This window comes from Grammomys surdaster, unplaced genomic scaffold (genome assembly GCF_004785775.1).
Source record: "Grammomys surdaster isolate TR1022 unplaced genomic scaffold, NIH_TR_1.0 322, whole genome shotgun sequence".
In the NCBI taxonomy this organism is placed as follows: Eukaryota; Metazoa; Chordata; class Mammalia; order Rodentia; family Muridae; genus Grammomys; species Grammomys surdaster.
The window spans coordinates 80,774-108,403 of NW_021604741.1; the positions used below are offsets into that span (position 1 = coordinate 80,774).

General features: G+C 48.6%; 1 protein-coding gene and 1 pseudogene across 2 annotated transcripts in view; one reads left to right on the forward strand and one right to left on the reverse strand.

Moving 5' to 3' along the window:
- Nucleotides 1–27,630, reverse strand: part of Chst11 (carbohydrate sulfotransferase 11) — a 207,586-nt gene that overhangs the window by 11,479 nt on the left and 168,477 nt on the right. The gene's annotated exons all lie outside the window — the stretch shown is intronic.
- On the forward strand, nucleotides 20,416–20,510 carry LOC114629935 (annotated as a pseudogene).

The window sequence follows — 27,630 nt, forward strand, 5'->3', positions numbered from 1 at the left end:
TCCCTCTCCCTCTCCCTCTCCCTCTCCCTCCCTCTCTCTCTCTCTCTGCGTGTGCATGCAGTCTCAGTAGCACAGAGCTCACTAACTGTGCTATCCTGGCCAGCTAGTGACTCCAGAGATTGGCTTTCTTTCTCCTTCCCTGGTGTCGGGACTATAAAGTGTGGATCACTATGCCACGCCTGACTTTTTACCTGGGTTCTAATATACAAACTCAGGATCTCATGCTTTCATAGCAAGCACTTTACCATCTCCCCAGATCTGTTCTCTTATGAAAAAAATTAAAACAAAACCCTATAGTCTGTCAAGAACATTCTTTTTCTTGACTGGAATACTGCCACTCTGCCCACTGGACTGCCTGGAGGAAGGCACTGGGAAAACAGCCAGTGTGGAGTCTGGAAAGAAACAGAAGGGCGAGGCTATTCTAGGTCACATGACCATGTCTATGACTCCAAGGTGGCTGAGGAAAAGGGGGACTGGCTACATACTCACCTGTGGAGATAAGTGCCTAGGAATCCAACCAATCAAGTGCCAGCCATTTCGCATCTTGAGGTGCTATTGGCAGTTTACAGACCAGTAAACTGAAGGTCAGAGTCTTAACATGACTGTTAAAGCCCTAGCCTCACAGCATAAAAAAGACAAAGCCCAAATTTACCCTCACTATCCTGTGCTGGGCTACTAGTCTTCAGCTTGAAACAGGCTACAAGACTTTGACTTCTAACTGATACATCCACGAGAAAAGGCTAGCTGAGTGAAACTCTGGGGTACAAGGAAGGCCCTGGAACAAAAGTTAGCATTGTGAAACTTTTACTCTGAATTGAAACATTCCCTCTAGGAGCAAGGCCAGCAAAGGAAACTTGGAGAATTTAGGAAGTAAAGAAAACTCACAAGTCTCAAGAAGTCCCTAAAACAGAGAAGACTTACAAGGCCCCTTGTTATATAAGACATAACAATTGCTGGGGAGAGGAGACTCTCTGCTGAGGATGCCTGCAAGTTGTGTATACAGATCTAGGAATGCAGCTTTTGCGAGTTGTCTTCCATGCTGTGGTGGGCTTTTTGGTGATATGGCTGCCTCTAAGTTATCCACATTCCTGTACATAACCTCTCATCCACTTACATAACTAACTCCAATTAGCTCATCTGTTCACTTAGCTAGTTTGGGCAGAGTTGTTTCTTTGGTCTGTCATTAATGTGCTAACTGGGGTCCACATCTGTGCAGGGAAAGTTATACAGCACAATTTAACTAAACCTCGCAGAAGACACCAAATTCACGTCCTTTCCTGAGGTCAGTGCACAGACCTGCTCAGAAGGATGCATACTGAAGTCTAAGGGATGTCCAGGTTTTTCCTCTAAGCTGTTTGCAGCCCCACTGTGCATGGCTTTGCCTTCTAGTCTTCCAAAGACATAGTCTTTCCCATCAAGATACAATGAGGAACTTGAGGTGGCCTAGGGGTGTATTTTCCCTCCAGCTGCCATAGGCCAGAGCTTCAGGATGATGTGTACATAGTTCCCAGCACAACTATGGGTCTGCAGGGCTAGGCCCTGTCTTTCACAAACACCTGAGTGGGGTTAGGACTGAACTCCCTCTTGGTCCTTACAGGCTCTCCAGATGCATTCACTGAGGGGTCCATGTAGTTCTCAAGAACTTGGCTATAGCCCAGTAATCCTGGGACACTCTCCAAACTTGGCCAGAACCCAGAAGGGCAAGGCATAGTTTCTGGACTTTGGACTCTTCTAACCAGAAACATCTGGAAATCCTCGTGTGATGGCCATCTTTGCTTGTCAACTTGACTATATCTGGAATTAATTAAAACCCAAGGGGATGGGTACCTGTGATGGAGTGTTTTCTTAATTAAATCACCGAGGTGGAAAGACACGCCTTTAATAGAGATCTTCTGAAATGGGAAGATCCATCTTTAATCTGGGCCACACCTTCTGCTGTCAGCCATATAAAGGACACGGAAGAAGGAAGTTTGCACTCTTTGCCTCCTTGCCCTCACTCTTGCTGGCAAGCCCATCCCTTCGCTGGTGTTACAGCCTACTTCTTTGGGATTCCGGTGTATACTGAAGACAGCTGAGACATCCAGCCTTGTGGACTGAACAACTGTCAGATTCTTGGACCTTCTAATGGTAAACTGCCATTGTTGAACTACTTGGATCCCAGCCTGTAAGCCACTTTGATAAATCCTTTTATGTACACAAAGATTCATTTTCTAAGTTCTGCTCTTCTAGAGAACCCTGACTAATACACCACAGGACTAAACTGGATGCCTCAGGGTAAGGCTGCAGTTCAGAGAGGCCAGGCCTGGGCGTGTGAGTCATGGGCCTGTTTTCCAGCATCCTCCCCCAACAGTGTCTTCTGTCCCTCCCGCTCTCACTTCCTCTCCTGACTGAACATCCTACACTGGTGCCATCGTTATGACCACCACACCTCCCATTCCTTCTCTGTGGAATGTTCTTTCTCCATACCTTGTACAGCACAAGGACAGCCATTTTTGGGGGAACACTAGGAAGGCAGGATTCACAAGTCAGGGGTCAAGAGTACACTCCTATCTTCCTCTTAGTTACTCAGTCTAGAACTTTCCACAAGAACTCCAAACTCTAACTGATTAAAGTCAAGGTGTCTCTGGCACATCTCTGTCCCATCATAGGAATAACACTGCTGTCCACAAGGGTGGCTCTGCCAGAACCAGGGTGTGGCCCCTGTGACCCTCTCCTCATCTTGACAACCCCAGCATAGACACATCACCTCTAGATCTGACTGCTGCTGAGAGAGCAGACTGTCACTCTGAACACAGTGTGAATGTCAACACTCCTTCCTTCAAGTCGTCCATGGGAACTTTAGCTGCCTGGGCCTGGTGACAGCTCTGGCATGTCTGGACTCTGCTGACCCCTGCAGCTCTGTCTCAGGACCTCATGGCTGACTGGATATGGGTGTTTTCCTCACATCTAAGGGACTCACATGAGGTGGAGTCCTGTGCCTCAGAGTGTCCCTCCTGAATGTCACTCTCTTGCTGCTTCCTGTTTCCTGACTTCATCTACTCTCACACTTCCTCTGAAATGGTGTCTCTGATGGCCCAGACACGATGCTAACTGCCTCTGCCAGGGATCTGGGCTGTCTCCTTTTCTGTCATTGTTAGCATCAACAGCACACCGATCAGCCCCAACAAGAAGTGGTGTTTGTGGAGTGCTGTGTGCGTGGTATGTGCTAGTGGGGCTTCTGGCCTCCGCTCCTGCTTAAGCACAACGTGAAGATTAAATGGACGGCATACTCGAGTTCAAAGCCCAGGGCCTCTCAGTGGAGAGTATCAGGAGAGGTGTTAACAATCAACAGCAGAGGTCCTGGCTCCAGTCCACGTTACATGAAGCCAACCGTGCTTTGTCTTGCCACTGAGCCTCATAATCAATTAAGAGGCTTGGAAGGAAGAAGCCAGTAAAACCCTGGAGGTGAAGAGTACCAACTGATGCTGTTAGTTGCCTGGACAGAGCCAGGGCCCTGCAACTGCATAAACCACAAGCCAAGCTGAGCTCAGCTTTTGTTACAGACACCAAGGGATGCTGGGATTAAAACTTCAGGGGCTCAGAAAGCAACAAGTGTGTTACTGTATAGCACTGGGCATGGCAGACATTCCCGTCTGTCTCCCCACCCTGGACTCTTTGGATGGAGAGGAGGCAGGAGATGGGGAGCGACTCTGAGATAGGAAAGCAAGCCCATCTCTAGTGTGACAAAAGATAAGTCTACACACACACACACACACACACACACACACTTAGAGAGAGAGGCAGAGTCAGAGATAGAGAGACACAGAGACAGATAGAAGAGGAAAAGGGGGGAGGGAAGAGGGGGGAGGAGAGAAGAGAGAGGGGGAAGGAGAGAGGGGAGAGGAGAGAGGGGAGAAAGGGGGAGAGGGGAAGAGAGACACAGTCCTAGCACATCTGGACCACATCAGCAGAGCCCATGCCCCCTGGGAGGTCTGATCACAACAGAGACTGTCATAATCCACTACCCGCCCCGACCCCCAGCATGAAGCACCATTAGAAGACGCTTTCTGGTGACCCCGGTACAGCCTGAGCCACACTCCCAGTCCTTCTGGCCCAGCAAGAGAGGAAGAGGAAGATGATGAAGCCGACCACCATCATTGCTGATTCCAAGAAATTTCTAGTGAGGGAGCATGTCTTAGAAGTGTCCCCGAAGCTGAGGACAGAACCAGGCACTCAAAAGATGTCCAGTAAATGAGTGTGCCCTGCAGAGGCCACAGGTGTGTGACAGGATCACCGCACAGGTGGACAGTCTACAGAAGGGAAAGAAAAGACACCAAACATAGGCCACACCAAGTCCCCTTGGCCCCAGGACTTACACAGCTCATCTTGGGTGTATAAGCAAGTATCTGAGACCGGAGGGGTCAAGGCCATGAAACAGAGAGTGAAAAGTGAGGGTACCTGTCTCCAAAGCTATTTAGTGCCAGCCCTGGACTCTGACAGCAGAAACGCAGCACAGAGCTCACACAGCAAGATGAATCCAGAGGAGCTATGAGGACGGCTGGCCCTCTGCCGTGGTGGTCCCTGGTCGGGGTACACCTCACTCAGGCACTTAGCATTCTCATCCTCTTAGGTCTGCCCTGCATCCCCATCCTCAGCTCGACTGGGTTGTGAGTTCACAGTTATACTGGTTTTGTGTGACAGTTTGACACACACTACAGTCACCAGAGAGGAGGGAGCCTCAGTTGAGGAAATGCCTTCAGGAGATCCAGCTGTAAGGCATTTTCTCAACTTGTCATCAATGGAGGAGGAGCCAGCCATGGTGGGTGGTGCCATCCCTGGGCCGGTGGTCCTGGATTCTATAGGGAAGCAAGCTGAGCAAGCCAGGAAAGCAAGCCAGTCAGCAGCACTCCTCCATGTCTCTGCATCAGCTCCTGCAAGAAGCAGAAGTGGCCCTGGAAGGGTAAGAACGTGCAGGAGGGAGAACCAGAGCTGCCATGTAACAGGGCCAAGAGAACGGGGACCCAGAGGGCTGCTCAACTGGGCCAAGAGCAGCCAAGATGGATCACAGAAATGGAGTTATCAGTGGGAGGTAGCTTCTAACAGCATGGAGAGTCTGCAGCTGCCCGAACTACTGTGCTGCTTAAAGCATATTAAAATATAAAGACTCTCCTCTCCGTCTCTCTGTCTCTCTGTCAATGTTTCTGTCTCTCTCTCTCTGTGTCTCTGTGTCTCTGTCTCTCTCTCTCTCCCTCTGTGTGTGTGTGTATGTGTGTGTGTGTGTCTGTCTGTCTGTCTGTCTGTCCGTCTGTCTTCTGGGAACATAACTAGTCATAGGCAGGAAGGGACCCAGTGATTTATTAAAATCTCATTCTACACTGCCTTGAGTTCCTGTCCCGAATTCCTTCAATAATGAACATTGATATGCAAGTGTAAGCCAAATAAACCCTCCCTCCCCCCAACATGCTTTTTGGTCATGGTGTTTCATCACAGCAACAGAAACCCTAAGGAAGACAACAGTACTCCAGCACCTAGCCATCCCGCCCACCATGAGACTGAATATCCACTGGTCATTTCTTTAGTGAGTTCAAGTCGTGGCAAGATAATAAACCAGGTTTCAGATTTCAACGTTGGGTCGCTTCTGAAAGCCATCTGTCTGTCTTCATGCCGTGTGGCTGTCTGCACGTCACTCCTGAACGCCATGTGGCTGTCTGCCTCCAGTACTGCCCACTGTCCCATGTGGTATATTCAACATGGGAATCCAGAGAATGAGTGAGAAGAGGCAGATTCCTAGGCTGGGATTTCAGGTCCATACTGCACAGCAGGCCTGGAATCCACACTCCTAAACACCTTCTCCACGAATCACCAGTGGAGGGACACAGCTGTGCCACAAATGACAACAACTCTCTGTGTGTGCATGTATGTGCGTGTGAGGTGTGTTTGTGGTGTATGTGGTATATGTGTGAGATGTGTGTGTCTATGTGATGGGTCTGAGATGTATGTGTATGTATGTGGTATGTCTGTATATGGTATGTGTAGATGTATGTGGGGGGATGTGTGTGATGCGTGTGTATTCGGTGTGTGTGATATGTATGTGAGGTGTGTGCATGTGTGATGCATGTGATGTGTGTGTGTGTGCACGTGTGTGTGTGTGTATGTGGGGTGTGCGTGTGTGTATGTGTGGTGTGTGTGTGTGTATGTGGGGTGTGTGTATGTGTGTATGTGGGGGTGTGTGCATGTGTGTGTGTGTATGTGGGGTGTGTGTGTGTATGTGGGGTGTGTGTATGTGTGTATATGGGGGTGTGTGCATGTGTGTGTGTATGTGTGTGCGTGTGTGATATCTTGCTTATAATTGCTAGGATCTGCTTGGAACGTCACAGTCACAGACCAGCTGGTCTAAACAGGGCCCTGCAAATCCTCAGACGAGACACAGGAGGCCAGGAGACGCCTGCTCTTGCTGACAGGGAATACTCCCTTTCTTGCCCGCTGCTCTGGGGGTGTGTCTGTCTCAGCACATTTCAGGCTTTTTTTCCTGTCTCTTTTTCTTGCCTACTGTAACTATGAAAATAAGTCTGGAAACTAAAGAGTGCTGGAGGCAAACTATGAGGAAAATAAAAGTCTCCAGTTCCTCATTAACTAGAGCCAGCGTGCACGTTCTGCTGTGGCTGCCTGGCTTCTTTCTTATGCTTCTGTTAGTGACAGAGTGATCCACAGGCCTGGTATGATCTGTGTACACATGTGTAATATGTGCATGTATACATGTCTCTGTGTGTGTGTGTGTGTGTGTGTGTGTGTGTGTGTGAGAGAGAGAGAGAGAGAGAGAGAGAGAGAGAGAGAGAGAGGAGGGGGTGTGTATGGTGTATATGTGGTATCTTGCCAGTTGCTGGTACCTGCGTGGACTTTCAGACACAGAGCAGCTGGTCTATGTGTGCACATGCGTGTGAGAAGCTGGAGCTTGACCTTACTGCCTTCCAATTGCTCTTAACCTTATTTTTCAAGACAAGGTCTCCCACTGAACATGGGGCTCCCTGATTCAGCAAGACTGACGGGAGAGCCCCAGGGATCTTGCCGGCTGCTCCAACAACAGAATTACAGGCAGGTACTATCACACCTGGCTTTTTACACGTGTGCAGAGGCTCCAAACTCTTCATGCTTGCATGCCAAGCACACTCCACTAACACAGCCAGCCTACTCCAGCCCTTATAGGACACACACACACACACACACACACACACACACACCCCTCCCCCATCTAAAGCTGAATCAGGAACAAGAAGGAGATGGACAGCTTTAGCTGACCCCTTAGCCTGGAGGAAGACACTGGTGGCTGAGCATCCCCCCCCCGCCCCCTCCCCGCCCCTTTCCCCTCTCCCACCGGCTTGTGAGTGGGCGGGGCCCAGGAAGGAGGATAGGCCAAGCATCCTCCAGCAAGGTGGGGTCTTATGACCATCAAGATATTAAGCTCAGGACTTAAAGGTCCTTGCTGTCTCTTGAACTGAGGTTGAGCAAGAGGCCACTAGAGCCACGAAAAGCGGAAGGCACACTCAGGGCAGGGCCCTGCGGAAAGGAAAGCTCAGGAAGCTTGAGGCTGAGCTCCCGGCACCCTCCAGATCCATGCTTCTGAAAAGCACAGTGTGTGCAGAATGGTCCCAGTGTTACTCTCAACACAGACACTTGGAGCCTATGGTGGTCTGACGGCCCTAGACGCCGTTGAACCCAGGACAATAAGGCAGAGCTAGTGTGCTCTTCCTGTTTGGCTAGAGCCTACAGCGGAAGCTAGTATAGCGGAAGCTGGCATAGCGAAAGCTAGCATAGGGGTCCACTTTGCCGGCTAGCACAGCTTTGGGGAAGTTTTCAGGCTAGCCCTGGGGAGACTTGCAAATCAGTTTCCATGGAAGCACCCAAATAGCTGCTGATTACACTCTAATTACTGCTCCAGGAGCCACTCACCGGAATAGGGCTGCAGCCAGAGGGGGTGGGGTGGGGGGAGATGGTGATGAGAGTGAGGATGTAGTCATCACCATCACCATCACCATCACCATCACCACCATCATCACCATCACCACCATCACCACCATAATCGCCATCATCACCATAGACATCAGCACAATTTTATTATTTAGGTTATTTTTGTGTGTGTGCCGTGGGACAGGACACATCTGGGTACATGTGCAGGTCAGGAGTTCACAGCAGGAACCTTCCTCTGTCACGCCTCACCTAATTTCTTTTGAAACACAGTTTCTCACTGAACTAAGATCTCACTGACTCATCAGGCGTAGCTGGCTAAGGAACCCTAGAGATCCTCCTGTCTCTGCCTCCCCAGACCTCAGAGACAGGCTTACGGGACCACGGGTTACCGGTGCGTGTGACCCTAGCTGGCTTTACTTACAGGTGCTCTAGGATCCACATAAAGTCTTCGTTCTCTACCCACAGAGCCATTGCTCCAACCCTATTCATCTCTTATTCCACCCACTACAATGTATCCGTCTCATACCCTAGTCTTCTGTGACCCATGATTCTGTCCAGCAGAGAGCTGTTCAGACATACCAACCCTTGCCAGTGGGTTCAGCAGGGGATACATGTGAATCGCAAACACCACATTCATTCAGAGGTATGACACTGCTGTCTATAACATCCTGGAGGACTGAAGTTCTGTGACTAAGTCCAGGTCACATAGCCACCGCTACCCCTCAACCTTGGCACACTGCAGCCTGTTTTTGCCACCAGCATACCAGACTAGTTCCTTACAGAAAACCCCATATTCTGGAGCAGGATGGATACACTCCTTTCTCTCAGCAGAACGGGGAACAGGAAGGCACATACTTTTTGATGTCCGGCCACCCCTGACATTCTCCTGCTTCGTTTGTGGCAAGGATCTATTTTTAGTTTGAGCACCAGGTACCAATTCCAGGCAGCTCCAGCACAGCCTTCTAATTACAAGCTTCCTAGTTTTCCTGTTTCCAATCAGTGGCCTCAGTTTGCTCTGAACATGCAGAGAGGCCCTACACCTGGGAGGAGGGGCCTCTGATCTGGTCTCACCCTAAGCCTGACTTCTAAGTGGGATATCAGCAAATGAAAAGGACAAACATTCCCTTTGAACTCCGAAGCCAGACCTGGAGTTAAGGGTGGAAGAGCCTTTGATGGGGGATTCTGTGCAATGTAGATCGATGAGAAAGATGCGGCTGCCCCTCTGATGCTCAGAAAGGGACCAGTCCTGCTGACTGCTGACAGAGTCAGCTCTGAAGATCATTACCATGGGTACCGTGTCTGCCAGTCCCATATCACTGCCTTTGGGGATGGATGGACAGAGAAGACAAAGCCAAAAGATGCAAGAGCTTATCTGTTGTTCAATTACACTTTGATCATCCAGATGGCGGATGTCAAGATGGTGGATGTCAGGCTGTGGAGTAGAGGTAGGGAAGATGTCCTGTAGGCCATTCCTATTGTATTTGGCGACTTACTCTTGCCACATGTGAACCCCAGCCCTAGACATGCAGCAACAGGGACTCACAGGAAACAGTTGTTTTAGAAAGGCACAAAGGTGCTCAGAAGACAGAGTCTTGATCGAGTGTGTCAGGATGTCTTTGAGTGGGATTTGGGAGACAGGATTCATCTAGTTTAAAGCACAGATAGAACTTGGGGACTTAGGTCAGTTATGAAGTACTTGCTCAGCAAGGGTGAAGTCCTGGGTTCAATCCCCAGCACTGAAAGAAAAGTGTGCCTTGCAGAAAGCTCAATGCTTAGGGCCGGAAAGCATTTCCTGTATCAACAACTTTGGATTTTTTAAGTAGAACACGCCTCTAATGAAGCTATGCACTATCTCCCTGGGGAACCAAGGCCCCATTAGGTGACAGACAGAGTGGTTGCAAGAGCATCGGCAGCCCTCTTGAAAGAGTGAGGTGCGAACTCTGGGATTTTACAAAAGGAAACCATTAAGACTGGAAGGCTTGAAGAGACCTAGGCAGAGGAATGCAGGGAGGAGCCAACGATCTCACATGCAGTGGATGTCGTATGTGAGGCAGGCTGTGGTCCCCAAGGTCACACTGATGGTCAATGACACAGGAGTTCTCCACTAATAATGGGCACATGGCTGTGAGGTGCAGACAGGAGCCTGGAGGTTTCTGGAGGCTGATTACTCTATCTCAACCTCGGGGACTGATCAGAAACTCTATCCTCACCTGGGATGCACCTTTGAATTGGAACAGGCAGCTTGAAAGTCATCAAAGCAGAGGACATGGAAGACAGAGAGACTCCTTATGTCAGTGATGGGCTGTGTGAGCTCAGGAAAGCCACTAAACCTCTCTGTGGCACCAGTTTCTCACTGGGAAAACTGCTAATTAAGGTGGAAATCTACCATTGACCTGATAGCTTTCTGGGGCTCGGCATGAAATGGGGGCTCCCTTCATTAGCAGGGCTTCTCCTTCTCTGAGCTTGTCTGGGGAATACACATACACAACACACACACACACACCACACACACACACACACACACACACACACACACACACACACACACATACACACCAGCCATGCCTCTACCAGAGGAATGTCACATAGCCTTAGATTACAAGATCACTTTCCTTTCCCGAGGTAAGAACCTCTTCAGCCAGCACCTGAGATTCCTGAAACACTTCCCCACACTAATGAGACATCCCAGCACCCTAAGTCCTCAGCCAATGACCTTTGCCCACCCTGGGTGTTCCCACCCTTAGTCCCCAAAACTCTATAAACCTTGAATCAGTAAGCAAAGCTGATCTGCCTCCTGATAGCTGGCCCCCAGTGTGGTCATTCACCTTATGTCCTCACAGGGCTTCCAAACCCACAGCTCCTTGTCTCTGATCCCACTGCCGACCCCCCTCCCTCGTGGACAGTATCTGCCCACAGTCCACGAGAGCCAGGAGAACCACAATCTAGCAACGGAATATGATGAGGGGCCCGTCAAGGGAAGGAGGTAGGCGCCCAGGCCTTGTAAAGTGCATCTGTGCACAAACACTCTATGAAGAAGACAAGGTGGGGTTCTGCATGGTAGAAGGCTGCCCACACAATGCTGGGTTGGGGTGGGGAGGCATACATGAGCAAGCCACAGCTGAGTCTGAGCTACCGTCCCTCCCTTAAGGCCTCATTTCCCTGCCCCCAGTCCTGTGACTGGGAACAGCTGGGAATAGCCCCCAGCAAAGAAGCCAAATCACTTTCCCCCAAAATGCATTTGTGGCAGTGAGCTAGGCAAATACCCCAACTGGAGACACTGAATACATAGTGTTCTTTGGCTGGGGGTGGAGGGAGGTAAGGGGGAGGGAGCAGGTGGGAGAATTGCTGCTGACGACATGATGCTAAAGTACAGGGCTGTTCCTGGATTAGCTGGGTGATATCACTTGACTACAGAATCTTTCCTGCAGAGGGGGAGTCAGGGGACACAGGCATGAGTGAGCAGGGAAGAAGGCTCCAGTCAGCTGTCATTCCCTCTGAGGACAAAGAACACCCTGAGCCAAGAGGCACAAGTGGTCGTGGATGCTACAGGCCTGTGGGTTTCAGCCACATGGGACATGTCAGACTCCCGGCTTCCAGAACCATGGTACACATTTGTGCTGCGACACGCCAACAGGGTTGTGGCAATGTGGTATGCCCAACGACAGGAAACTGAAACAGCCGACACTATTTCCTTCTCCGAGTAATTTCTGAACTGTTTCCTCTGCCCTGGCACGGTTGGAGCACTACCATGCTCTCATCTTTGTTAAATACTTTCTAGAATCTTCCTTATGTTAGTCCACACGGGGCTTAGAACCAATGGAGAGATGATCCTTACAGAAGTTTGGGTAAGATAACAAAACATGCCTCTAGTCTTCCAAAGGTAAGGAATGGGCCGTAAGTGCCCCCATTTTATAGATGAGGAGACTGAGGCATAGGGTGACTGGGCAATGTGCTCAAGATTCCTGTAATTACCGTGTCTGGTGCTTTGGTGCAAGGGGCAATTTTGGGAAGTAAGGAAGGTGTGGTCATGGCCTTCATCATTTCTCTCTGGCCCAGGGTGCCAAGCCCCTTTAAGGCAGGCCCCCAGGGCTGCCAAGCCCCTTTAGGGCAGGCCCCCACGATACTGGCTGTGGAGTCCGATGTGAACATGAATGGAGCTAATTAAGGTCTACCTGATGGTTACCAGGCCTCCCTAAGCACAAGGCCATCCTTTGGAGTGTGCTTTATGTTTCCCACATTGGGGACCTTGTGGAGAAACTTACAAGGCCGTACCCTCTCAAGAGAAGCAGAACTAACTGGTGACCCCCTAAGTCCATGCACCTTAGATTTTACTGTTTTAGGTTAATACACAGTGAGAAACAGAGTATGCCACACTATAGATGCTTCCTCAAACACACTCACCCTGAACCTATGACACATGCTCTGATTTTTTCAAGTTCTGGGAGTTGAACACAAGGTCCCAGACATGCAAGCCAAGTTGCCCTACCACCGAGCTATGTCCCCAACCACTCTGACATTTAAAACGTTCTCGTCTATTCTATCTTTAAACGTTGGTTCCAAATCACTTACGACGAGCCACAGTTTGAAGGCAGGTGGGGTGGGTGAGCCACACCCTTACTCCACATGCAGGGTCCCCTCCATGCACCTAACAAGCGGCTGTGGCTGTCCCAGGTTGAGGAGCCTGCTCCGACACTGAAGACTTTCCCATTTTGACATTTGACTGCAGCCGAAAGTTCTGCAAGTCTAGAGCAACAGCCAACTCACACAAATTCCTTCTCCCTTCTTCATGGTCCCACGGTCATCTTTACCGAGCATCTCAGCAACTTCAGCAAATGGCTTTCATGTCCTTATTGAGTTGGGGACTTTCAACCTCTCACATGGAGATGCGCTCTCCAGCCTCTCTCTCTCTGCTGCATCTGAATTACCAGCCCACTCTCTGGGGCTGACCTTAAAATGAGTTACCTAACAAAAGCACCGTGATCTAAGGCAGCGATCTGACAGGCAAAGTGGGGAGCCACTCAGGGGCGGGTGGTGTATACATCATGGACACGGTGCACAAAGACATGATTTGTATCTCAGGAAAGAAGGGGGTAGTGGTGTAAGATTTCATCACAGGCCTTTTTTAAGACTTATGAATGATTGCTGCAATTTCTTGTTAATGTTTTTGGAACATGGCTGAGCGTGGGTAACTCAAACTGCCCAGAGTGAAATGGAAGATAAGGGAGGGTGAGGGCATTCTGTGCTGCCCGCTGTTCTAGGTTCTCAGGAGACAGGTTTCCAGTTCTCTTGGCATGTTAATCTTTAAGAATAAAATACGAAATGATCTGAAACACCCTGGAGAATTTCATAGGGACAGAGATCAGGAGGGAAATGCAGTGGGTTGGTCAGGGGCTGGCATGTGCACTCAGACCTGGACAAGGAAGAGGCACAAGGAAGACAAAGAAAGGCATGTGTGGCACATGGGCAGGACACATATAGACACACAGATACACACACACACACACACACACACACACACACACACATACACACACACTGTTGGACAGAAGGAAGGATGACAGCTGGCTGGCTCAGTCTCCAGCACTCGAGGTGGAAGCAGATCTTGACGTAGCTCCTGGCAGCGATCGGCCCTCCTCAGAGCCCTCCTCAGAGCCCTTGTCTCCTCTCCCTTTCATCAGTCTCTCTAAGTTTTCCATGTTAGCCTTTGGCCGTGTTGCGATGGAGCACATTCTCTTTCTTCCTGGAACACTTGGAAATACATCTGGTCCGATTAATTCTGTTACTAAGGCCAACTCCCTGAAGACGAGGTCCATCTTGTGGAGGATGAATGGGGTTGTCAATCATCCGGTTCAGAAACCAGAAGGCGGTGGCTGGGTGTGCTGAGCTGAGAATGGGACATTGGTCAGCCATGTGCAAAGATGGCAGGACAATGGAAGGAAGCCCCAGGTTCACGGTGGTGCAAACTGCACACTTCCTGGTGGCCATGTGGCTGCCTCTTTCTCTGCCACCAGACCCTACTCCTAGGTTGTTGGCTACTCAATGGCCCCTTCCTTCCTGACCATGCTACCTAAACAAACTTACTACCTAGAACTTGTTTGTCTGTTTATTGTTTGACTCTTTGTCTAGGGTACTGTTATCTTTCCTGCCTAACACAGAGATCATGTTCAACAAATGCTGCTGTCTGGGCCAGTGGGAGACAGCTTCTGTATCCTAAGTACCCAGCATGCACTGAGCCCATTATATGATTACTAATCCCTAGTCCTCCTGGAAATCCTACATGGTGGTTATGCCCATTTTACAGACGAGAAGTCAGAGGCAGGGATGAGCTAACAATGGATCTGGAGCTGGAGTCTGGAATTCAACGACTCCAAACTATCCTGAGCATGAAGCTTCCCCTCACAGAAAGCAGAGAGCCCAAGATGGCTCTTCCAGGTTACCATGGTGTGCCCCTCACTTGTGCCAGAGAAGGGCAGAGGGGTGTCTGTCAGCAGACAGTTGTCTTGCCAGCCTCAGGGAAGGAAAGATTCAGGCTATGATTCATAGGGGGCTTACAGCTTTGTTCTTAACATTCCAAGGCACATGAACATACACAAGGAGGAGCATGTGCCCTGCACACCTCAGAGGCTGAATCTTCCTATACGCCCCCGATGTGCTACAGGAGAGAGGTCTGCAGCCAAAGGGACCTAGTGACGCAGGACTGACACCTTCCCCATTTCCCTCCTATCTCTGGTGACAAATGCCTAGAGTCAAACCAACCTGCATTTCACTGGGGCTCTGGGACCCCAACAGGGTGACTCTGTCTGAGGACAGAGACTGTTTTGAATTATGAATTAATCAGAACAGTGGATCCATGTGGGTTTTCTGGAAAGGGACCAGGAGATATGGGTCATAGGCTTTATCTGAAGGGGTTTATGACTCAAGCCTCCAGCAGAGAGAGAGAGAGACAGACAGACAGAGAGACAGAGAGAGACAGAGAGACAGAGAGAGACAGTGATATCACCAGAATGTGTGCTGGACCACGGTATGGGCAGGAAGGCTTCCCCTCCTCCAGGGAAACTGTTCCCCCCTCTACCCCACCGTCAGTTCTCATGTTTTCCTTCTAGGTTGCAGAGTTCTTAGGCTCATGGGAAGTCAGCCTGCACTGTCTTCTTCCGGCTTCAGACTCTCACCTCCAATCCATGTGCATTCAAGTTCCTGCCTGGGGTCAGGTGAGAGTCCCACTGACCCACCACGATGTGCTCAGAATTGGCCCCCAAGGGACCACTGTAAATACACATAGCAGTTAACAGCTATGGAGGGGCACTGCCCCGAACACTTGTCACGTGCCACCCCATGGATCCTCAGAGCCAGGCTCTGTTGAGCAGAGAAGTGAACTAGGACCAAGTCAGGACAAAAGATGAATTTGGGTGAACCCAGCCCAGACTGCATGCCAGAGAGACTGCGGTGGAGGTGAGGGGGAGCCATGTTCAAGGCTAGTCTAAGGCCTCTATGCATAGCTGAGCATATGGCTGGCAAGGGAGGGATCAAAGTGAGGCTCTGAGGGGGTTCCCTGTGACAGCTGGGGAGACCGGTTGGGTTGGCAGGGTAGGGGCTCAGGAAGATGACAAGAGGCAAGGTGAGAGGCCAGGAGGCCACCCTGGGGCCACACACATACTACGAACGGTAGCTAGGACTCCTTTGCCCAGCACACGCAGTGGACCTGCGTGCTCTATCCATTGATTCAACCACCCCTGGACCCAAACTGCATCTGTCCTGAACATGATGAAAGCAACCATTCATGGGACATTTACATCGTACTCAGTGGCACGGAAAAGTTAAGAGACTCGGCAGGAGGACGTGTGTAGGTTCGATGCAAATATAATTAAATTTCATACTGGAGACAAGGGCTTCTGTGGATTTTAGTATCTGGGAAGCCACCCCCATCATATAAAGGAACTACTGTTTTCTGTCTGTCTATCTTGACTCGAGGTTCACAAGACACAGAAGGAAACAGGGAGACAAGGTTTTGGGCCTGGTGGGTATGCAGGGACAATGATCCCTAGGGATCAGGAAGGAGCTAGGAGGGGCTGAGGCCTGTTGTCCTTCTTATCATCCCTAAGGACTTGAGGGAGCCAGGAAGCCAGTGAGAACAATCATCCTGCTGTGTCCCCAGCTACCTCAGAGCCAGGCTATTCCCGGAAGGCAGTACTCCGAAGTTGTGGGTTCGAGGGGAGGCTTGGGGCTCAGTACAAAGGGCAGGTTCCCATCAGATCTGAATTGTGTCCAATCGCCTGGGATCCATTATCGATTCTTGTGACCTACTGTCTGCCCTGGGAGGAACATTGAAATTGGACTGTCAGAGCTAGCCCAGCGAAGATGAATAGCAGGAGACGAGTTAATGTTTCCAGCATGCTTTCAGACATAATGCAGGGCAGGGAGAAACTGGGCGAGGGGCCCAGGGAACAGGCAAGAGACATCTGCCCCAGTGGCTGGGAGCCCTTCAATCACTGGGGCAAAGAGCTATCTGCTCCTTGGGGCTTCTGAGGGGTGGAAGGATCCGTTGAGCCAGGCTTCTGGCTGCCAAACATATGCCTCTTCCTACTGAAGCCTGGACCTGGGCCCTGGTCACAGCCCACACCCTAGCTTTCACGGCTGCAGATGGACACTGCTGTGGAATCTCACAGCATTGTTTAAATTAAGCAGAAGAGCATACAACACTGCTTTGTAAGCACTGCTAGCTACTGTTGTCACTTACTAAGCTTCTAGAATGTGCTGGCCTCCACTGAAGCAAGGCTGAAGTTAACACCATCATCGGGGGGCTTCCTGTGACAGAGACTCCCTCCACTAGTAGTCTTTTAAAACCAGATTCTGCATTTCCTGAGACCATAGGTGATACAGGCCTCAGTAACAGCAGAGGCAGGCAGGTCTGAGTCCAAGGCTAGTCTGATCTGCACAGCAAGTTCCAGGCCATCCAGGGCTATGTAGTGAGACCATTTTTTATTTTGTTTTGTTTTTAAAGCTCGTTTCTAGAATCAACAGTGACTTTGGTGGCCATATTTCAAGGTGTTTGGAACAGTACACATGGCCCATTGAAGTGTGCCATCTGGCAGTAACTGGCTCCATAAACGAGAACCTCTGAGTCCCACTCTGAACCCAAGTCAAGGTGAAGTGGGTTTGGGAAATATTGAAAGCCTGTGACTGGAGGTGGCGGATATGCAGGATCTCTGTGTCCTCTGTCACACTCAGTGCTGGGAGTGTGGGGCTCCACAGCCCTGCCCAGTTCACTAGAACCAAGTACACTGATGCTGCAGGTCCTGGCTCCCACAGCCCACGGCTGGACCTGGAGGTACCTCACCAGCAGCTCAGGGATACCAATTCCTCTTCATACTCGTGTTTGAAAGTCTGTACTACAGGGGCTGCCACTGCCCCAGCTTCCCCAGCTTTTGAGGAATGGGAAGTCCCCCCCGCTCCCATGCCACTGTTCCTATGGGTGCGCTTCATTTTGGGCTTGCAGGAAGCAGGGGTGTTTGGATTTTAACCTCAGTGCTGCTGCTTCTCCTCCTCCTCCTCCTCCTCCTCCTCCTCCTCCTCCTCCTCCTCCTCCTCCCCTTCATTATTTAGCCAGGTCTTCAATACTGATGGAATGAGACATGTCTCACTGTAGGAATAGCTTTTTTGGGGGGCATATCCCTTTTGTAGAGAGAACCTCTTTAGAAAGAGCAGGAGCCTCTCAAGCAGGGAGACGGGGGTAGGGGGTAGGGGAGATTAGCTTCAGCTTTACCATTTACTAGCAGGTTACACTTGGAGCGGTTGCTCCAGGACTTCTGAGCCTCAGTTTCGCTGAGGTGGTCATGGGAAGGAATGAGTCCCTGGGTGTTTCACAGAAGGGCCTGACCAGAGCGGCATCTTGTACTTACTGTCCATCCAGATCCTCCAACTGCACCTTACAGCTGCTGATATCTTCATCCCTGGACTGTGTCTTTCCTTCCTTTCCTTAAAACCTGCTGTAAGGCACAGGAGGAAGCTGGCTGGGGGAGGGACCGATACTGCAGTAAGGACAACCCGTGAGGGGCCAGGCACCCGAGCTATCCGCCTGACGTACGTCACCCTCACTCAGACCTTTCACCTGTCCTATGAGTTAGCCAGTATCACATACCGGATGGTCCTTGCTCATTCAACATCTTGGCAAAAAGTGTTTCCCTTTCAGATTTCAGATTAGTTGCACATTTAAAATAATAAATCTTGGGGATGGGTCCCAAGTCTAAACATGGAATTCATTTGTTTGACATATACCTGAAACACATGGGCTGAAAGTAATTCTAGACACTTAAAAAAAACCAAAATGATTTCATGTGCGGCACAAAGCTTTTTAGCGTGAGATTCTTGTGCTTATATTTGGGGTTTCAGGGTGTCCCATCTGTATCCTCCCCATTTTACAGACGAGGACACTGAGGTAAGTAGGCACCTATTCAAGTCAGGAATTGCCTTTTGACCACCATTCTGTTCTGGAAACAAGTCAGTTTTACAATAATGAGCAAATACTTCATAGATTAAGTTTCTTGTAAACAAAAGGTGGGTATTTCTGTGTTCTTGGGATTTCAGGATGGGTTTCTGTGATTTATTTTCGGTAGTTCTTATCACCATCACTACCATCACTGTCACCGTCATCATCACCATCATATTATTATTATTAAGTTTATTGACTATAATTAATTAAAATGAATTAATTTATTATTATTAATTAGGTGTGTGTGTGTGTGTGTGTGTGTGCGTGTGTGTGTGTGTGTGTGTGAAGTCAGAGGACAGCCTCAGATGAACTTCCATCTCAGGAGATGTCTACCTTGCTTTTTCGAGGCAGGATCTCTCACTTATGGAGAGCTTTTCTGACGAGGCTAGGCTGCCTGGCTAGCAAATGCTAGAGATCTGCCTCTAGTGTGAGATTATAGGTACACGCTGCCTCCTCTGCTTCTCTCTCAAGTAGGTTCTGGGGATCAACCTTGAACCCTTCACGCACGCAGCAAGCTTTTTACCGCTGACCCATCTCCCCAGTCCTCTTCATTAACTTAGATAACTGTTTCCCGTTGCATCCCTCTCCAGGGTATTATTATCTTACTTCCCCCGAAGTATTACACTTTAGTTGGAAGAATGAAACATTTCCTTCTAATCTCTCTTTCTTTCTTTCCTTCTCTCTCTCTCTCTCTCTCTCTCTCTCTTTCTTTCTTTCTTTCTTTCTTTCTTTCTTTCTTTCTTTCTTTCTTTTAAAACAACAACAACAACAACAACAAAACAGTAGATGGGTAGCAGAATAAACCCAACATTTTAATCCAAATCTGTTTAATCTGGCATTTCTAGAGTTGAGTAACAAATTATAGGAAACAGGACAAAAGGTTGTGAGGTTCTATGGGGACATCCGTAAGCAGGCTGGGAGGTCATGACTCTCGATGGCAAGCAGGACTATTCCTAGACCAGAGGGCCCACGAGTAGATTTGGAAGGGCTGCCACAGAAAGTAAAGCTACAGAGGACTCCCAGGAGGATCTGAGCTCATCACTCTGTAAGCTGGGACAGCATCCATCACTTCCTGATTCCAATGAGCAAACCTCCTAGGCCTTTGTTTCTTCAAGGGGAGGACTAAGTGCTGGGCCCCAACCACAGACTTCCAAATAGAAGCAAATGTGAGGGTTCCCGTTCCTCTGCTTATGTCACAGAGGGAAACCGAGGCCCGAGGAAGTGTTGGGAAGCACGGGTTAGTCGCTCCCTGTGATTCACAGATATCAGCAGGTAAGCATCAAGGACAAATCCCCAATTCACACCTGACAGGAAAGGCCTGACCTTACTTATTGAAGTCTGAGTTCAAGACAGTATTTGATCGAATTTAGTTGAATTACTTTCAGGCATAAAGAGTAAATACAGAAGTCTTCGCGGGCAGACAGGTCTTCCTTTAGAGAACAGGTAAGACTTCCTGATTAAGTACAAGGAATTTTCATCCACACGCACAGTGTTCAACTCTCAAACACCCAGTTTATCTTCTAAAAATGAAAACAACTTTCAATCATGCCTGCAATACTAATTAACACTCAATGAACTTGGTGAGGACACTGCCTTTGCTGAACTGGCTTAGTGTAGGAGACAGTCACCAAAGAGCTTTAATTAAACAACTTCTGTATGCCGGACACAGCCCCTGGGGAAGCTTTAAACTTACAGGGGTGAGAACTGCGGAAGAATCTGTACCACCTCTGGTAAGGATGAGAAGGAGCTAATGAGGCCGGAATCTCCTAGAGCCAGAGGCTCACAAGACATTCCATCCATAGACACACCCATCGAGTCTCACAGTTATCAGGGCATCCCTCAGACCGGTTAAGGAGTCACACAAAGTATTAACTATTACAATGCATCCACGTGAGGAGGTACAGGGAGATGGGAGTTCTCACCCACCATTGTGTCTGTCCTGAGACACACACTGGCATGGAGACCTCTAACAAGACCAGAATGGCGTCAGCAGACCTCACACTAATTTGGAACGACACAGAGATTAGTCTGGTACCTGCACAAGGATGACATGTAGGTTCATGAAGTGGTCCATAGTAGGAAAAAAAAAAAAAGACCTGAAGCAAATACAGAAAAATGGTCCATTTGCTGATTCAGGAAGATAGAAGTGTTTATTAGATCATTTCTGGAATCTATGAAAAGTGTACAAACAGTTTCTATTTGGAGGGGAACAAAAGGTTAGCTGGGGTGGGTGAGAATCTAACGGAAATCTCAGAAAGCGTTTGCCCACTCCCTCCACTCACTGCCCAGAAAAGGAGCATGCAGATAGTTCTATAACATCCCCAGAGGCTGCCCTGGGCTATGGCATGGGGCACCATCGCTTGTGAGGACCGCTCAGAATCTCTGCAAAGGCAAACTTAAAATATTTAAATACTCTCCTTGTCAGCCCCACATCCTTGCCCAAGCTAGGGTGTCCCCACTTATTTAACACAAGCTTCCCTTTAGAGCCAGATCTGAGGAGGACTCTCATACGGTGGGCTCCTACAGGACTGCCAGGGGCGCAACTTCACTGCAATGCATCCTGCCAGGCTCAACGCCACCACAGACACACTCCAGAGGCCTCGATAGGTGAGCTGGGACTGTTCTTGGTAACAAATTACTTCCCCCATGTCTGGCAACGAGCCCTGTGGTCACAGAGGAAAGGCTGAACGTGATGGACAGGACTGGGTGAGAGAGAGACAGTGGCTTCTTGGATCAGTTCTGAGTCAGGTGATGCCAGCCTGGAAGAGTCTTCTCATACCCAGGAACCATGTCTTGGTCACCTAGGTACTTCTGGGGCTGTGCGCCAGATAGATGTGCAGTAAATGCTCATTCTGTCAGTGTGGAGGTTTTGAATATGGTTGGTCCAGGGAGTGGCACTATTTAGAGGTGTGGTCTTGTTGGAGGAAGTGTGTCACTGTGAGCATGGGCAATAAGACCCTCTTCTTAACCATGTGGAAGCCAGTCTTCTCCTAGCAGCCTTCAGATGAAGATGTAGAACTCTCAGCTCCTCCTGCACCATGTCTGCTTGGACACTGCCATGCTCCCAGCTTGATGATTGTACTGGCTGGTTTTGAGTGTCAACTTGACACAGGCTGGAGTGATCACAGGAGCCTCCCTTGAAGAAATGTCTCCATGAGATCCAGCTGCAAGGCATTTTCTCAACTGGTGATCAAGGGGGAGGGCCCATTGTGGGTGGTGCCATCCCTGGGCTGATAGTCCTGGCTTCTATAAGAAAGCAAGCTGAGCAAGCCAGGGGAAGCAAGCTAGTGAAGAGCATCCTTCCATGGCCTCTGCATCAGCTCCTGCCTCCAGGTTCCTGCCCTGTGTGAGTTCTTGTCCTGACTTCCTTTGGTGATAGACAGCAATGTGGAAGTGTAAGCTGAATATAACCCCTTTCCTCCCCAACTTGCTTCTTGGTCATGATGTTTTATGCAGGAATAGAAACGCTGACTAAGACAATGATAATGGACTGAACCTCTGAACCTGTAAGCCAGTCCCAATTAAATGTCCTTATACAAGTTGCCTTGGTCATGGTGTCTGTTCATAGCAGTAAAACCAAAACTAAGACAGTAAGTAAACTGAGGATGGGGGCTCTCTCTTCTCCTCTCTCCCCTCCTCTCCCCATTCTCTGTCTCTTCCTCTCTTTCCCCCTACCCCAAGATGTCTCAACCTTTAGACACATGTAAAATGAGAACCTGCGTGTGCATGAGTTTTGCCTCTTAGTAGAACTGGTGATCTGATGACTGAGGATTTTAAACTGGACTTAGAACAGACACGAAACTACTTTCCCTAGGACTTCCACCATGTAAGGTCTTACAAGGCATGTAAGAGAAGCCCATCACACAATAGCTAGCAATTCACTCTTGCAAAATGGCAATTTTTATAATTGAGTCTCATGGCAAACCTGCTGGACAAGCAAAAACATGCCCATTCTACAGAAGAGAAAGGTAAGGTCCGGAGAAGTGCTGCTTACTTGCTCAAGGCCACAACTAGCACTGGCTGGTGGTACCAGGGCTTGAAGGCTGGTAGACCTAGTATTAAAGGATTCCTAGTCCCCTACTGCTGCCATCCCCAGGAGCTGACACAAGGCCACCTTCCAGCTCCTTCTGCAGCTGCTGTCCCTCACCCAGTAGAGAGTCTGATGGGAACCTTCTCTGTTACTGGGAGGCTATTGACTCCTAATGTCTCTGAGGCCCAGGGCATGACTCAGGCCTAGAAACTCAAGACTTTCACATCAAAGGCCAGAACTAAGTTCTGGCTAAGCATAGACTGAGGGTGGAATGTTCTGAGGCAAAGCAAGGGCTTCAAACTCCAAGGGGCTCCAAGAGCTCACCATCGATTGAGAAGGGCTCCGTGGACATCTGGGTCTTTAACTCCTGGAGCTCAAAGAACTTCATCCCTGGGAAGTTCTGACTGAAGCTAACCCTCTGTCACAGCGACATGTCACTGTACTGACGAGTTATCGCATCCCCATCTTATTTGTTGGTTCGCTCACTCTGTGGGCATGATCTCATGTAGGATCCTGTCTGGCTACCCAGCTGAGGATCACAGCAACCTCCGCTACACAGTATCACTCGGAGACCCGGTGCGGACCAGTGAGAGGGTTTAACAATATGGGGAGGGTAGAAGGAGGCAGCAGGTTCTTGCTGGTCTGTAGAAGAGTCCCAAGCAAATGGGAGAGCTTTGCCAGGCCACAATGCAGGTCAGCGGCTGAGGTGGATTTTGCTAGCCTTGAATTGCCTCCTCCCCTGACTGTATAATCCACCGCAAGGCTTCCTGACGGAACTTTCTGATGGTTAGACCCTCCAGTCAGAGGTCATTTCTGTCACAACCCATCACTCAAATATCCTATTTGCTGATTATCATTTTTGTTAGTGTGTGCATATGTATGCATGCATACAGGTGTACGTGTACATGTGTAGTGTGGTGCTCGTGCATGTGTGTGCGCTTGCATGGCAAGCTCAGATGGCTACCTCAGTGGCATTCTTTAGACACTGTCCACCACTGTCCCTTGTTGGTCTGGAACTTGCTTAGGGGACCATCTGGTCTCTGCCTCCCTTTCACTGGAATCACAAGTGCATGCTACCTACCGCCCCTGGCCTTGTTACATGGGTTCTGGGGATCAAACGCAGGATCTCATACTTACGTACTAAGTAAGCACTTAACTGACAGAACTGTCTGCCCAGTCAGATTCATTTTTTTAATGATTCTAGACATAGGAAGAATTTTCACATGACTAAATGGTTATGTTTTAATTATACAGTATTACTGTGTGTGGGGGTGTGTGCATATGTCATGGCATTTGTTTGGGGAATCAGAAGACAACTTTCAGGGGTTGGTTCAAGATCAGCCTGGACTGTCCCAAACCAAACAAAAATAACATTAAAAGTCCCTGTCCATTTTTCTTATATACCTGTGACATAATTTATTTAAGTAAGCACCTGTTTTTGTTTTATAGTGTGTAGATTTTAGACAGTGTCTTATTAGAAACCACACTGCCCCTGACCGAACACCCGAGAGCTTTCAAGGTTTTCTTTTTGCATAAATACAAAGTTGTTTTGAAACTATCTTAAAGATCTGTGAAAAAAAAGATCTGTGCACGCGTGCATGCGTGCGTTCTCGCGCAGGCGTACACTGGAGTGTATGGTCCTCGGGCTGTATCTACTTTATTCTGTATTGGTGTAGGGGCAGTGTTGAGTTACTTAACTTCTCCCTGAGTTGGTATCTTCATCAATCACAGAGACAGAATAGGGGCCATTGTGGAGGCCCGTGAGGACTAAATCCATCAATACACTTGCAAATATTTGTGGCCACGGACTCCAGTGCTAGGCATCTGTCAGCACCTAGTTTGTAACGACAAGCTATACTCCGGAGCCCATCATCCATGGCCAGTCTTCAGAATGCTTGCAAATGGGAGAACAGGGCTGGAGGGTCTCAGCAAGCTCCCTCTGCCAAACAGACTGGGGTGCCAGAAGCATACAGAGGAACCCCCAACTCACATTCACACAAATAACCATGAGTCTCTGTTTTAGTGTCTTTTGAGAATTATCAGGGGCTCATGACACCACGCTGGGAGAGGATAAGCAGAAACATGACTACACTGTTGCCAAATTTGGCTCCCACTTGTGCTGGCAGTTAAGGACAGGGAACGCTGAGCAGCACCTCCACCCTTTGATGTTAAGCCCTTGTGGAAAGAGATCGTGGCTTCTGTATGGAAGATGGCTGGGGCCACAAACATCTGACAAGAACAGGAAAGGAAATATGTCTTTGGAGCTCTCTGGAAAATGGCCATTCTGGACAGAAAGAAGGATCTAGAACTGTACTGATCTTGAGTCCCATCTCACTTTGTCCTGGTCATATCTAAATATCATCCAGGACCCTAGACAATTTAGTGCCTCTGAGGTGGAAGACTCTTTTAAGAGGTCAGTCAACAACCGTGGCTTGATCACCCAAGAGTGAAGACAAGGCAGGCAAGGCTCAATGTGTAAGAAATGGCTCTGAAATTCAAGGTGGTGTCTGGCGCATGCCTTGTTGGTCCTTGGGTCCCGAAGTCTCGGACTATTCTTAGTCCCACAGAACCTGAAAGGCTGCTGCCTTAGCTGTAAGTTGGTGGCAACCAGACAGGAAAGGGGGTGCTTTATAAGGACCCATCCAACTGTCATGCCAGCCCACGCAGAGAGTAAAAAACAAGACCCAGTGTGTAAAACTGATAAAGAAGATGGCAGAATTCTACTATCTGACTCTTTTTGGTTTTGGTGGTGGGTAAGTGCATAAAACACATTCAATATTCAAAGTATAAAATTCAATGTGAGGCTCCATGGCTTCCTCTCCAAAGGCCTAACTTAACTTTATAAAAGTCTGTGGCATTGGGCTTTGGGTCTGGTTAATTTTAGTGTCTGATATTTTTTGTTGTTGTTGTTGCATGTGTAGGGAACCTTGGGGTTGGCTCAAGACACCCCAAGATCAAGTTCCCAGCACAAAGATTTATGTACCTCAGAGGGCAGGGAATGAGAGACAAAACAGGAGTTAAAGAGGGAGAAGGGGCAGGAACAAGGGAGAGGGGGAAGAGATATTTGTCTAGGATAACAAAGGCCTGCTTCTGGGCATCGAGGAGACAGAGGTGGTCCAGAGACAAATGTGGATTTATAAAGATAGAAGGGGAAACCCTGTGTTAGGATGAGGTGTTTAATTTTAGTTGGGCATGTTAATTAGGCAAGTCAAAGAGCTTCTGATCGCTGGACTTCAATACTTTGACAGGTGGACCTTGATAGCCTCAGGAAGAAGTGGCCAAATAACTGAATAGAGTTTGGTAGCTAGCTTTAGAAATGTAACCTAACAATTTTTTAGCAAGGCAGAGGGAATGGGACAGAGGGCAAGGCCTTCCAGAGGCAAGTTTGCCATGCTCAGACTGGCTAGAACCCTTTTAGCATGTCCCACCCCCTTTTAAAGAAAAGTTCATAAAATTAAAAACAAAGAAATGAAAACCCTTACAAGGTAACACCAAAAATAAGCCAACCAACCAAACAAAAAAACAAAACAAAAAACAAACAAACAACAACAACAAAAACAAAAAAAATATCCCAAAGGCTCCACTTAGAGGATTCTTTGGAAACCACAGTTGCCTTAGCCAGAAGTCTCAAAGCGTCCCACAGGAAATGACACATCATGACTGAACTTGTGTGGACCTAACTCTAGAAGCAAGCATCCCTCTTTTTAACTGGGACCATCATGAATCACCTACTCCGTCCTTGAGCCATCTGTCTTCAAGGGAATAGATAAGTATCTACCACAACACATCTAACTGTCCCGTAGCCTGGCCTCCGGACTGTGGCCAGAGCTATCGGACTTTCAGAAAGTCTCCGGTCAGCTCCATGAATCATCGTGTGGAAATGCCGGCTCCTATTAGAACTCTGGCTACTTCCTTCTTGAGAAGTTCCCAAATGACACAAGAGGAATTTGGGAAACAACCCCTATCTTGGTGTGTGTCCAAGCAGAGGGCACAGGACCAATCCCAGCAGGGCTTCTAATTTAGACCCAGCTTGCTCCACAGGGAAGTCCACACACAATCTCTAGGAGAGAGCCATTCATCAGCTTTACCACACGGTCCTATCTGGTATTTCCCAGATGATTCACATTCCTGAGCCCCCACATCTACCATGCCATCCTCACAGAGGGCTCAGCCAGCAGTATTTACTCACGAGACGGGGACACAGCTGCGCTAGCCTGAGAGACACTCAGAGGCCACACAGCTAATGACTCTTTAAATCCCTGGTCACCAACTCTAACATTATGCCTAATGATTAATGTTTTAAAAAAAAGTACAGAAAAGGTGTTTGAAATTTATCATCAGGTAATAAATCGCAGCTTACTTTATTCCTTCAATAAAAAGCAGTTAACTAACACAAGACAAGCATGTATATTAAAAGTCATAAAACGTGTCTGAGTTTCTTATACCAAACAACCTAATTTGCTTATACATAAATATCAAGGGATAGAAAAGCAGGCTTTCAAGCCAAAGTGAATGAAAAAGCAGGCATTTATGCCACGCCCTGGCACTTGCAGGAGGCTATATATTAATATATATATATGGATTAAGATATATATTAAGGTCTTTTAGGTTTTATATCCCACGTTTCTGGAGCAATAAGACAAATGAGGTTTTGCACATTTATTTCAGCATAAATTAACACTAACCATCTGGATGGATAAGATAACCAAATAGCCATAAAAACTTGGCAACCTCCACTGGAAGAAAAATTGCTTGGGAGCCAAGAACAGGGGAAAATGCACACAAGGTTTACTAGAGGAATCCCAACATGATCGCAGGGCTCACAAGGCTTCCAAGGCAATATCGGATTTTAAACACAGTACACTGCCAGTGAGGCCAGCTGTGGGGGAGGGGAGGTTATGGAGACAGCAATTCTTTAGAGCTGCACAGCCTTTTGCTAGCCAAAAGTGCCTGGTTCTTAAATCTGGGTATCCCCATGGCCCTCAGATTGAGGGAGGCTCAGTGTTTTATCATTTTCATTTAAAGATGGCAGAACTGGGGTTGGAGAGACTGAGCAGTTCTGCTGTTCAAGGCCAATACAACATTCTTTTAACTATCCCATCTGGGTACCCATGCCAGCATCTATCCAACCATCCATCCACCCATCCACCCATCCACCCATCCACCCATC